This window comes from Schistocerca gregaria, chromosome 3 (assembly GCF_023897955.1).
Source record: "Schistocerca gregaria isolate iqSchGreg1 chromosome 3, iqSchGreg1.2, whole genome shotgun sequence".
In the NCBI taxonomy this organism is placed as follows: Eukaryota; Metazoa; Arthropoda; class Insecta; order Orthoptera; family Acrididae; genus Schistocerca; species Schistocerca gregaria.
The window spans coordinates 709046196-709060352 of NC_064922.1; the positions used below are offsets into that span (position 1 = coordinate 709046196).

The 14157-nt window shown below is 43.1% G+C and overlaps 1 protein-coding gene across 1 annotated transcript in view; it reads right to left on the minus strand.

The window, feature by feature from the left end:
- LOC126355995 (glycine receptor subunit alpha-2-like) overlaps positions 1–14157 on the minus strand; it is a 651703-nt gene that overhangs the window by 351491 nt on the left and 286055 nt on the right. The gene's annotated exons all lie outside the window — the stretch shown is intronic.

The following is a 14157-nucleotide window of genomic DNA, read 5'->3' on the forward strand; positions in this document are numbered from 1 at the left end:
CAATACATCTGCACTTGTACCCATGACCCTCTGTGTCTTCATTCTCTGTGTACAGGGTGTAACCAAATTCCGTTCACAGATACTGAGGGCTTGTAGTAGAGACGAAAATGGCTTAGTTTAGTATAGGTAGTCTTACCGGGACAAACTACACACAAAAAACAATTACAGACGTTTCTCTCACTCCTGCTCCCTGCTATCTGTGTCCACTTGCATGTAGGACCAGATCTGACGGCAAAACAGATACTTTAAATGCATACGATGTTCCGGTAGACACGATCACCAATCCCTGGTCCTATAGAACCTGCCACAAAAATAGCCAAGCCAGTAGGTTTTGTTCTGACGCTATAGCGGTCTCATAAAGCAAGGATTTTGTATGACTGCAATGGTGGCAGACTATCGGTTTCAAGTAGGAAGAACGTGAGGCCATGTAGTCTGGCCACCACGATCTTTCCACTGTTGACCAAACCAGTGGTCCAAATGACCTCAGATCGCACCTGAAATCTTAAGTGTTGCGCCATCATGTTGGAACTTCACGTTTTGTCTCACATACAATGGTACAACTTCCAACAGCCTACTACACAACGGTAGACCGTAAAAGAATAGCAAGTACGTGGCACCTGTGAGACATGGAGGAAGAAGATATGATTCAATCACAAAATGGTTCAAATGGCTCTGAGCACTATGGGACTTAACATCGATGGTCATCAGTAAACTAGATCTTAAAACTACTTAAACCTAACTAACCTAAGGACATCACACAACACCCAGTCACCAAGAGGCAGAGAAAATTCCTGACCCCGCCGGGAATCGAACCCGGGAACCCAGGCGCGGGAAGCAAGAACGCTAACGCACGACCACGTGCTGCGGAAGATTTAATCACAAGTCATCAGCAAACCAGCAAATGTTCAGACTGTATTCTTCGTGAAGCCCACGAAGCGTGCTGAAGGTAGATTTACCCCATCCCACACATCACGTTTAAGGAATTTGAGAACACTTTCACAGCTGAAGTTGGCTTTTTTGCGCAGAAAGGATCAGCTGAAAAGTCGGGCGGGCTCTCCCACACCACGCCTCGGAGTGGGCTCGTGGCTGCACTTCCCCTATTCTGGGAGTGGTACAGGGTTAGCTGCTGCTATGCCGAATACGCTAGACAGTTTGCAGCTTCACATTCAGTCTGCCTGCTATGTTTCTGGTACCCGTTGTCGCTTCGTCTTCAGCGGCATTGAGAGCAGCTCGGTTGTGCTCCGCCGTCGTAGGGCAACACAGTCGACCATGCTGTTGGTGATTGCACCCTTCTCCGAGGCCCGCAGCAACACAGCACCAAAGAGGGAGTGTGAGGTTGTCTGGAGGTGCGGAAAACCCTCCGCATGCAACTAACCAGCAGCCCTCCCGCTGCACCCAGATTAGCCGTACAGTAACATCATGTCGGCGTATTCCGTAAACGTGTAATTCACCATGGTCAACCGCTACACACTAATAATGATATGTACGCACTCTTTACTAAAGTGAATGATTAATATTTTAACATTAGCATAGTATGAATAAAGGCCACAAGCACAACAGAAGGTACAGGCTTCGCTGAGCAGATCACAAACTGACCTGTGTTTCAAGTAAACAAACCGGCACTGGGTATGGGACATCAGGTGATCGGTGAATGATCTTCGTAATACTTTAACCAGTGATCCTGAAAATGCTCGAGATCTGAACGTGTGTTGTGGTATTTTGCGTGCGTGCGGGAAAACATTACTTTTCCCGACATGAGTTTCAATGATAAACTTAACCGCCTTGTTTCCCAGCATCTGTAAAGGAAAGCTACTTACAACTTGCAAGTAAGTAAAAGGTATATGCAAGTCGGTCTCAGGTAGTTTTAATTACAGTTACATTTCCGTAAAATATAGGCTGTCATTAAATAGTCTTATCTAATAGTAGTTCTATTTTATATGTCGATTTCACGCTAAAAACTCTTATCTAACTTCCTTCTCCTTGTTTTCTGAAAATAAAACGCTTAGCTATAAAAATAATTAACCTATTCGATCACAACATTACCAGCCCCTTTCTGTCAAAGTCCACAGCTTGTTGTCTCGCGGTAGCGTTCTTGCTTCCCGAGTAGACGGTCCCGACTTCGATTCCCGGGGGGGGGGGGGGGGGCTGTTGGGATTCTCACCTGCCCCGAGATGATGACTGTGTATTGCTGTGTCGTCTTCATCATCATCATTCATCCCCATTACGGTCACAGGAAGGCAATGGCAAACCACCTCCGTTAGGACCTTACCTAGTACTGCGGTGCGGGTCTCCCTCATCGTTCCCCTACGCTCTGTCAAGAGGCATGGGATTTTATTTCCTTTTCTGTCAAAAATACTTAGGTTTTATTTCCGTGAGCTCCGGAGACTGACTGATCCACGGTTTCTCTGTAATAGAATGAATCGTTTCATGTCATCCATTGGGCTAAAAATGCTTATTCGAACAAGATGCGAGAAATAAGGCATTTTCAACGGTTTATATCGTGATAGAGTCCTCTGTCTACTGAAGCAAACGTGATAGAGCATAAAGGGTGTGCCTTAAAGGATACTCTCACCTATAATTAAAATACTATGATTTATTTTTTCTCCGTTGGATAATAGTTTACAATGAATAATGTGGAATAGCTCAAAGTATGTAAAATCATAAGGCACAAAGCAGAAGGTGCCACCACATTGAAAGCAACCATGGCTGGCAACGTGTGTGTTGAGATCAACGAAAACAGGTATGTTGTCGTCACTCGGGATTAACGTGGATTTAAATATTCTTAGAAGTAGATACCTTAGGGGTTGCGAAGCAACTCAAATCGCTTGATACGGGTAAGTCTTCAGGTCCAGATTGTATACCGATTAGGTTCCTTTCAGATAACGCTGATACTATAGCTCCCTACTTAGCACTCATATACAACCGCTCGCTCACCGATAGATCTGTACCTACAGATTGGAAAATTGCGCAGGTCGCACCAGTGTTCAAGAAGGGTAGTAGGAGTAATCTATTTAACTACAGACCTATATCATTGACGTCGGTTTGCAGTAGGGTTTTGGAGCATATACTGTATTCAAACATTATGAATCACCTCGAAAGGGAACGATCTATTGACACGTAATCAGCATGGCTTCAGAAAACATCGCTCTTGTGCAACGCTGCTAGCTCTTTATTCGCACGAAGTAATGGCCGCTATCGACAGGGGATCTCAAGTTGATTCCGTATTTCTAGATTTCCGGAAAGCTTTTGACACCGTTCCTCATAAGCGACTTCTAATCAAGCTGCGGAGCTATGGGGTATCGTCTCAGTTGTGCGACTGGATTCGTGAATTCCTATCAGGAAGGTAGCAGTTCGTAGTAATAGACGGCAAATCATCGAGTAAAACTGAAGTGATATCAGGTGTTCCCCAGGGAAGCGTCCTGGGACCACTACTGTTCCTGATATATATAAATGACCTGGGTGACAATCTGAGCAGTTCTCTTAGACTGTTCGCAGATGATGCTGTAATTTACGGTCTAGTAAGGTCATCCGAAGACCAGTATCAGTTGCAAAGCGATTTAGAAAAGATTGCTGTATGGTGTGTCAGGTGGCAGTTGACGATAAATAACGAAAAGTGTGAGATGATCCACATGAGTTCCAAAATTAATCCGTTGGAATTCGATTACTCGATAAATAGTAGAATTCTCAAGGCTGTCAATTCAACTAAGTACCTGGGTGTTAAAATTACGAACAACTTCAGTTGGAAGGACCACATAGATAATATTGTCTGGAAGGCGAGCCAAAAGGTTGCGTTTCGTTGGCAGGACACTTAGAAGATGCAACAAGTCCACTAAAGAGACAGCTTACACTACACGCGTTCGTCCTCTGTTAGAATATTGCTGCGCGGTGTGGGATCCTTACCAGATGGGATTGACGGAGGACATCGAAAGGGTGCAAAAAAGGGCAGCTCGTTTTGTATTATCACGTTATAGGGAGAGAGTGTGGCAGATATGATACACGAGTTGGGATGGTAGTCATTAAAGCATAGACGTTTTTCGTCGCGGCGAGACCTTTTTACGAAATTTCAGTCACCAACTTTCTCTTCCGAATGCGAAAATATTTTGTTGAGCCCAACCTACATAGGTAGGAATGATAATCAAAATAAAATAAGAGAAATCAGAGCTCGAACAGAAAGGTTTAGGTGTTCGTTTTTCCCGCTCGCTGTTCGGGAGTGGAATAGTAGAGAGATAGTATGATTGTGGTTCGATGAACCCTCTGCCAAGCACTTAAATGTGAATTGCAGAGTAGTCATGTAGATGTAGATGTAGATTGTTCGTTACCGTTATGACTTCGACTTACATCCATTTGATTATTATAATGTCGACAGATTAAAAAATAAATAAACAGTGCCTTGCAATCGGTGTGGACCGGTGGGGTTGGCCTCAACTCGAATCCGGCTTACATAACTGCGAGAAAGTCTCCAGCGTGGAATGAGTGCATATGTAATAACTGATTATTTGGCTGGACTAATAATTTTCACTAGAGTGCAAACTACATTTGTCTGTAAACAATTCCCTCGCGGTGAAAGAGATGTCCGACATACCGCTCAAAACACACTCAGGACATTGTAGATGGCGCAGCCAGAGGGAAGAAGGGTACAACTGCGAAACTTGCAGATAGGTACAGTGATAATCGATTTGCAAATAATCGAAGTACACTGCCAATGCGCACACATCTGGCCGTGGTGCTCCGTTAGAGCAGGCAGCCCTGTTTAAACAATGCATAATTGTCGAGTCATACAGGCTACCTCCACATTCCGGCTCGAGAATGATGCTGGTAGGCGCAGAATGTCAGGTAGACGCATTTGACGACATTTCTCACAGTTAATCCATTTTGAGAGGACCCAAATCATCGAGAGAAGATCGAAGGGTCGCGCTCCAAACTATCAGACGTCCTTCACTGTTCACGGGTGCCAGTTATTCCAAAAACCATTTACAGTCACCCTGAGGATGCGATTCTACAATCCAGACGCCCCGGTCGTGTAGTATAGTTAACACCAAGAACATAGGCGATTAGGTTTACAGTGGTGCCTGGTCAGATTCACATGGACTGCCACAGACCGTCAAAGCGTGGTGTTTAGTGATTGATCCCGATTCGGTCTGAGGACGGATAATAACCACTTAAGAGTGAGAAGGCAGTCTGTTGAACGGTACAGTTCCACACACGTCCTCATGGGCCACACAGCCTGCACATCCGGCGTAATGTTGTACTGGGCCATAGCCTACGATAACCGTTACCTCTAACTGTTGTACATGGAACCTTAAGGAGCCAGCGTTATATTTATCACATTCCTCATCCCCATGTGGGACGTTTGCTACATGTCCTACCAGCAAATAATGCTCGTGTGCATAACGCTCTAGTTGCTCAAGACTTTCTTGGGTTGCGGGTTGTTTTAGGGGGAAGAGACCAAACAGCGAGGTCATCGGTCTCATCGGATTAGGGAAGGAAGTCAGCCGTGCCCTTTTGAAGGAACCATCCCGGCATTAGCCTTGAGCGATTTAGTGAAATCACGGAAAACCTAAATCAGGATGGCCGGACGCGGGATTGAACCGTCGTCCTCCCGAATGCGAGTCCAGTATACTAATCACTGCGCCACCTCGCTCGGTATAAGATTTTCTTCGTCGTGGTCCAACACTCCCATGAGTGGCCTGTTTACCGCACTTAGTCACCCACAGAACACTTTTGCGGCCAACTGAAAATCCAGATATCACCGTGTTACCCCGATCTGGAGCTGGCTGTTCAAGGTTTGTAGAATAGTATGACCTAGGACAACATCAGACGTCTAACAAACTGAATGGCGGCACGTATGACAGCAAAAGTTGGTCCGACACGCTATTAGTGATGCATTGTATTTCGCTACTTGTGCTCACTGAGTTTGTTTACATGTCTGCGTGTTCGGATCAAAAGAATCATTCACTTGTATGAACGTGTTTAATAAATTTAATTTCGATCCGATTCTCCACCTTACTGCTCTTTTCAAGGTTCCTGAGTGTATGACCTGCGTAGAAATAACTACAATTTTTATTGTACATCCCATTGCATATGGAAGAACATAATCAGCTCAAATTAATGATTACAGAGTGCATACCTGCTCCTAACAATACCCATCTTCCGTGGAGATCCAGCTTTCCTGAGTCGCTCCACTTTTGAAAGAGTGCTATGGAAAAATAGACACTTACACAAGTATTGACAGATAACATGGCAAACTACGGTTGCGCACGGAACTGCAACTTTTCTAGACCTTGCTAATATCGATCGTGCTACCCGCATTCAAATAAATTTGGCTAATAGCTTCAGTATGCTAGTTCCTTTATCATCCCGTCAGACGCTCTTGTAGACGTTCGTGTCCCATCGCTATTGGGCTTCTGGAAAGAAGGATATTGTGGATCATCTACTTTAGATGTTTCTAAGTTACGTGATTGAATAACATTCTGTGCTGAGTTAGGAAGCCGAACACTACATTTATCATCCAAACTGACTATCAGCGAAAGACAACTTAATACAGAAACTCAATCTGCCAGCTGCTCACCACTACCATCCAGACATCACAAATTTATGTGTGACCTTTAGTTGTACGAAGACCTTAACGTTGTATCCTTTCCCTTACCACTGCTAGTTCAGCGAGGTTGTGTAGGAGTGATTGAACTGGCTTTGGAGAGTAGGAAATAGCTATTGACTGCCTGAAGTCTTCGGACAGATGGGCCATGCCTGGACACACTCAACTGAAAACAGTAAAACCACAAAAGGATAGAGTCCACATGTGAATCTCGATCACACATAGCTATGTACACTCTCTATCCGTAGCTAAGTATGCCAGCACATTCGTAGGAGATTTAACAAGGTAGCTTGTGAGAAGGGAGGGGTTAAAAAATAAATTTGCAACAAGATCTCGCCGGCAAAGGGCGTGGATCTGTTATTGGCCTTCTTTATTAATGTGTGAATTTAAACGATGAGTTTTAGTGGGTTAGGAGACTCAACAATGTTAACAGCAGTCCATGCATCGGTTGGTGGAATAAACTCGATAGACCTTTTGCGTTTCTTCAACATGAGTAACCACGTAATAGTAGTGGGTTAAGGTGCCTGAGTTTTAACTTACCGTATTCAACAACATAAAGGATAATCTAAACTGTACACATATTTACCACCGTGTCACAGGAAGCATCTGATATACTATGTGGAAAAATGCGGTCAACTAGGACGGCCAGAATTACGGTCACACCACAACAACACAGTACTCACACAGCAGGGACAAGCAGTTGACCCTGAATGGTTTTGATTTGGAAAAGTAGAAGATATCCGCTGTTGAGCATCCAAATCAATCTAAAGTACAATGGCCACATAAAACAAATTGTAAGAGAAGCAAACACCGAGCTGAGATTCATAGGAATAAACTTAGGAAATGTAATTAGATTACGAAAGAAACACTTGTTCGACCGATTCTTGAGTACTGCTCATCAATCTGGGACTCTTATCGAATTGGCTTAGTAAAAAGCATCGTCTTAGACCCAACAAAGAGTTGTACGTGTCGTTTCGGGATCGTTTAGTCAGGACGAGGTATTCTACGGACCCCAGTAGCAGACGCTTCAAGAGAGGCGTTGTGCATCAAAGACAGGTTTACTGCTGAAATTTCGAGAGAGTTTTTCCTCGGGCAAGAAACTACTCCTCTCACATTTGTCTCGACAACTGACAACAGCGAGCAGATTAGAGATATGGGAACTAACCTGGTTGTTTACTGAAATTCACTCTTCTCAAGAGTCTTTCACGGATAGACCAGGGAAGGAAGGACAGATAGTGTTTTCAGATGTACTCCGCCACATGCCGGAAAGTGGCTTGTGTATATGAAGATAAAGATGTCCATTCCATTACTGGAAGGTAATAGTATTAAGCAGCCACTGGAATAAGTGGGAGTACTCATTCGGAATTCTCTATGAATTTCTTTTTAGATTGTGAGAAACAGCTTTCTGATATTAATCACTCTATCCTTACGCTTTGTTAGGCCACTTATGAACGCACTCTTCGATTTTACCATGGCTTTGCGAAAATTTTGAAGAAAACTGCATGAAATTAGCAATGGTAGCTGGGTGGCACGCAAAATCGTGAACACGAGTGTGAACCATGTCTTTTATTATAATGCTCTCGATAACCAAATTGAAACAATATATCTATAGCGATCGTACATAAAAATTTATTTCGATTTATTAGTTTGTTTTACTCAACATGTTTATCAGTACGTGACAAGACATTCAGTTATTACAAAAAGATTTATGTTGAAATATGCACGGTCAAATCACATTAATGTGACCTCCGCTAATGTTCGATGTCAACGTGCAATAGCGACTCAGAGACGGAGAATGCCAGGACTAGCAGTGGATATTATACAAAGCGAGTCGGGGGGACGGGAAAAGCAGTGCAGTCATTGTCCTACTAGGGAAATGCCGCGATTTACCTGACGTCCAAAAGGAAATTACCATTGGCTTTGGGCAAAGGGTAGGAATATTTCCGAAACGGCTATGTTTGCAAACTGTTCAGGTGCAGCTGTGGTTAAATATACTGTGCATGGAGAAGTGGCGCTATCAGAAACCGCTGCAGAGGCAGCTGTGGTGCTCCACAGGCCTTAGATGACAGGGTGAACGACGGCTAAGGAGATGTGTTATAAACGACTAAACGTGCTAATGTTAATCCACCAACAGGCGAGATGAACCAAGGTGCTACCAGTAGTGTCTCCTCAACGACCATTCAGTGAACGGCGCAGCATATGGGACTCTGGAGCAAGTGTCAGGTTCATGCACCCATGCTGATTGCTGTTCATGGGCGACGAAACGTGGAGTTTGAATGCCAGTGCCGCAACTGGACATTCATTTAGTGGCGACAAGTGGCCTTTTCAGATGACAGATGGCCGTACAACGTGAAACGTCTGAAAAGAAATCCCCTACAACAATCGTCGAAAGTTTGCTGGCCAGAGAAGGCAGTAGTATGGTCTGGCAAATGTTTCCTTGGCATTCCCTGTGGTATCTCGTCATACTGGAAGACACAATGCATCAAGAAAAATTTGCATCTATCGTTGGGAACCTTATCTACCCGTACAGGCAGTTTGTTGTTCGTTGACACAGGAGGCAATGAATGTTCTTGCTGCTGTTGTAGCTGATCCGGCTGTTAGGTTCCATGCAATCGCAACAGGAGGTGGCATGAGTCAGGCAACTATTCTATGCGTCCTTCATCGACATAGGTTCCATTCCTATTACATCTCGCTTTATCAATAGAAGCATGGAAACGATTATAACAATCGTGTTAACATCAGAACATAGGCATTAAGACAGGATGCTTCATATATAGCGTGTATATTGTGTAGTTATGAAGGCACATTTACCATTGATGGCCAGGTAAAGCGCCGAAACTGGCACTATAGGTATGTTGGCTTAGGTAGGTGGAACATCAGCGTCCAAGCAGTGTAAACGCGTGATGTGGGATAGTGAACCATCAGATCATAGCCCTGTTTTACACAGATGGGGCACTGAGTGTGCACATATATTGCAGTCTCCTAACAGACCATTTTCCACAGACGCTAAAGATGTTCCTCTATAGACTAAACTTTTCCTGTGGTACCAACATGATGGCTGTCCAGCCCGTAGTGCACGAATTACTACAGCATGTCCTCACAAATTGTTTCCAAATCGGTGGTTTGGACACAGAGGACCAGTACCTTGGCTAGCCTGTTCCCCAGATTTGTCGCCTGTGAATTTTTTTCTGTGGGAAAAGCTGAAAGTCGATGCCTACAAAAACACAGCAATATCAACACATGGTATGCCATGACCTATTACCGCAGGATTCTCGGATGTCTCCGCAGAGATGCTACGAGACTGGAAGCGTTTATTGCCGCTGGCTGTGGTCATTTTGAACATACACTGTGGTGGCCAGTTGATTCGCTACTGGTTAGCCTCCAAATAACTGGTGCATGCACATGTGCTCTTCTTTAGGTGTGGGAACTTCTCAAAATACAATACCTCGTAAACGACTCCTATTAGCATTCTTCAACAAACACCGCTGACAATCAAATTTGTTAATGTCAGTATGCATTGCTTCATTTAAAAAGTGACAAAAATTTACTTTGAAAGTATTATTACAATCTGTTGACTGGCTAACAATACGAGCTCCAGACCACCAATCCATTCTGTAAAAACCGCACATCAATAGCACTGTCCATTTCCGCAATATTTGAGGTGTGAGTATATATATATATATATATATATATATATATATATATATATATATATATATATATATATATATATTGTGGCGGCAGTGATGGACTCTGGTGGTGCTATTTGACTTCAGGGTGACATATAGTGTTGGGATAATCCCTCGCGTATATCATTGTTTTGTTTTGGAAGTCGTGATGGCTATAATTGTTTAAAGTGTAAATTTCGTGGGCAGTGACATACTTGTTACCCTGTTACAGCATACATTCCCTAAGTAGCTCCATAGTGATGGCACACATTGAAATTGCAGGGGCAAGTCATTTAGAATATAGATGTGTGTTCATAGCGGTTCTGTAGGTTCTGTATCTGTACATATCTATATTCCACTGTGCTAATATACCAGATTTACAAGCACCTTTGTTTCATGATCTCGGAAAGTGCGAGGAAGCCAGCAAACTTGTGGCTAGAGAGCTCACATACTTTGCTACATCATTCAGTAATGTCGTGACAAAATCTCCCACAGCATAAATACTATTAATATCTACCAAGATTTTGCAGAGTCTGCAGTGACATTGTATCACATAAATTCTAGCACACTCGTTTTTGGTATATACCAAGATCTCATTCGTTTATGTATGTGGTATTTCCTTCACATTTAATGTTAGTAAAGAGCGTGTATGTTGTTACATAATGTTACTCCAGAATTTTTAAAACTTGGGATACCTATGATCTTTGTTAAATAATGTGCTCTTGTAATTGCTTAACGTCCAATTTACACATATCTCACCATATTATGTGGGTGTCAGAAGAAATCGGTAAAATTGCTACAAATTACATCAAAACTGTACAACAGCTTTCATTTATGAGACTGTGGGGTTCATTCTACTTTATGAGGCTTTTATTCTTCGTGGCTGGTCTCTGACACTGATGCTTTCACCATGACATATATACCTCAAAAATCATGCACTGGTTAAGAGGGATGAGGAGGAGAAGGGGTGTTTGTATCCAAATGGTCCAGGTGGGTAGGTGCTAGGGAGGGCAAGGGGCTAGAGGTGGGAGGGGGGCATGGCTAGTGTGTGGAGCCATCTACAGTTGACAGTACACGGAGGTCTGGCGAAGAGAGAGGGAATGACCTTGAAGTTATCGCATAAAAATTCCTGAGCAGACCTGGGGGTAATCGGCTGAGGAGTGAATTTGCCTATTAACTCGCCGAACTGTCTCAGCTGTAGCATGATACTCTCGAGTCAAGCGTAATGTGACACCAGAAGCGTAAGCTGATACTCAAGTCGTTTGTATATCAAACGCGCCAGGTTCTACTAGTTATAACTGTTTATAAGTGAGTCACAGTTGGAATCATTCATTTCATACATATGTCTGGTATAACACTTTGCAGTGATAAAAAGTGGAACGAACACATGGTCTCTGTTGCGGGAAAGCAGATAGCACGCTTTGGTTTAGCATGAAACAAAAAGAGAAAGTCTACAAAATAGAGCATCCACAAGTCACTAATGCGATCTATCCTAGAATAATGATCACTTATTTAGTGCTCTTAAGTAATAGAACCCAGTACGTTGTCCTCGATGGTGAGTGTTCATCGAAGGTAAGGGTATCTTCTGGGGTGCTCCAGGGAACTGTAGTAGGTCCGCTGTTGTTTTCTATCTACATAAATGATCTTTTCCATAGGGTGGATAGCAATGTGCGGCTGTTTCCTGGTGATGGTGTGGTGTACGGGAAGGTGTCGTCGTTGAGTGACTGTAGGAAGATAGAAGATGACTTGGACAGGATTTGTAATTGGTGTAAAGAATGGCAGCTAACTGTAAATACAGATAAATGTAAATTAATGCAGATGAATAGGAAAAAGAATACCGTAATGTTTTAATACTCCATTACTAGTGTATCGCTTGACATAGTCACATCGATTAAATGTTTGGGCGTAACATTGCAGAGCGATATGAAGTGGAACAAGCATGTAATGGCAGTTGTGGGGAAAGCGGATAGTCGTCTTCGGTTCAGTGGTAGAATTTTGGGAAGATGTGGTTCATCTGTAAAGGAGACCGCTTATAAAAACTAATACGACGTATTCTTGTGCACTGCTCGAGCGTTTGGGATTCGTATCACGTCGGATTGAAGGAGGATACAGAAGCAGTTCAGAGGCGGGCTGCTAGATTTGTTGTTAATGGTAGGTCTGATCATCACGGGAGTGTTACGGAAATGCTTCAGGAATCGGTTTGGGAGTCTCTAGAGGGAAGGAAGCATTCTTTTCGTGAATCGCTACCGAGGAAATTTAGAGAACCAGGATTTAAGGCTGACTGCAATACAGTATTACTGCCGCCAACTTATATTTGGCAGAAAGATCACAAATATAAGGTAAGAGAGATTAGGGCTCGTAGGGAGGCAAATAGGCAGTCATTTTTCCCTCTTTCTGTTTGGGGGTGAAACAGGGAGAGAAGATACTAGTTGTGGTACGAGGTACCCTCCGCCACGCGCCGTATGGTGGATTGCGTAGTATGTATGTAGATGTACATATTTGGGGTGCATAACAGATAGAGCTAATAAGGGACAGTGAATGTATTCGGAGAAGGGCGGTGGAAATGGTCACAAGGATTTTCGGAAGAGTGATAGAGGAATGGTGAAGAAACTGATCTGGCAGCCTCTTGAAGAAAGGCGTAAACTATCCTGAGGAAGCCTACTTAAAATATTTCAAGAAATGGCTCTAGGAAAAAACTACAAACTTCAATGTACCACTCTCGTAGCGACAGTAAGTACGAGATTAGGTTAATTACAGTGCGCAACGAGGCATTTTAACAATCATCCTTCTTGCACCCCTTATGTAAATGGAACAGGAAAAATTCCTAACACGTGGTGAAAGGGACGTACCATCTGCCATGGACTTGACAGTAGTTTACAGAGTGTAACAGTTGATGTATATTTTAACCTCATGGAAAATATGTGATTATTGGCGTCAGTGGGTAAAACGTAGCACTCATCATCCCAAACAACTGGTAACTACACGAAATCTATCCCTTAATAAGTGGATTCACCTGTATATTGTATACAAGAACAAGCTTATGACTCAGCATCGCTACAGGTATAAAGATGCTGCCTCCTGGGGGGTGACTAGTCCAATATTCTGATGTTCTCACAACGGCATGGCTGCAAACAGGGCGAAACTGCAGTCTCTATAATTTTCAATTATTTGCAGCTCTACTGTATGATTTAATGGCAATGACATCGTCCTAGATAATATACTTCGGAAGCAAAGTAGTACACAGTACCAAACTGAAAGAGAAGACAGCTTCTGGGGCTACTTCCTTCCGAAGATATGAACTGGGTTCCTATTGGTCGGAGTTCGTTATGATACTTCTCATCATAGGTTAGGTAGGTTAAATTATTCAGTAGAGAAAGTGAATGTGTTCGCAATTAGGGAAGTGCCTTCGCGACGAGAACAGGATTTCTGGTCTGCTGAATAAAATTTTATAAACATAAAGTGAAATCGTAGTACCCCAGGAGTAGGACTAATAAATGAATATGAAAACAGAAATGGTATGAAACCCTAGTAAACGCTTTATAATTGTCAAAAGAGGCATAAGGCAGAATGCGCTCCTATACCAGATACGAATATGTGATGATAGGGAGATTTGAAAAAAAAAATGAAAAAGTAAAAGAAATTAATCCGTTCCTTACGGGGGGGGGGGGGGGGGGAATAGAATTCATTAGTGAAAGTGGATTAATAACAGTAGAACGTGGACTGAGGAAATCATTGGAAGGATAATACACCTAGCAATACTTTTCACAAGGAAATATTTAATCATTGCAGTCACTTGGTGTGAGACTCTTGAAATGAAGTTGTGTGCTTCGGGACACCAACAGAAACCAGATCTTATAGCACAGTTTCCACAGGATGAATCACGTAAGATGTAGC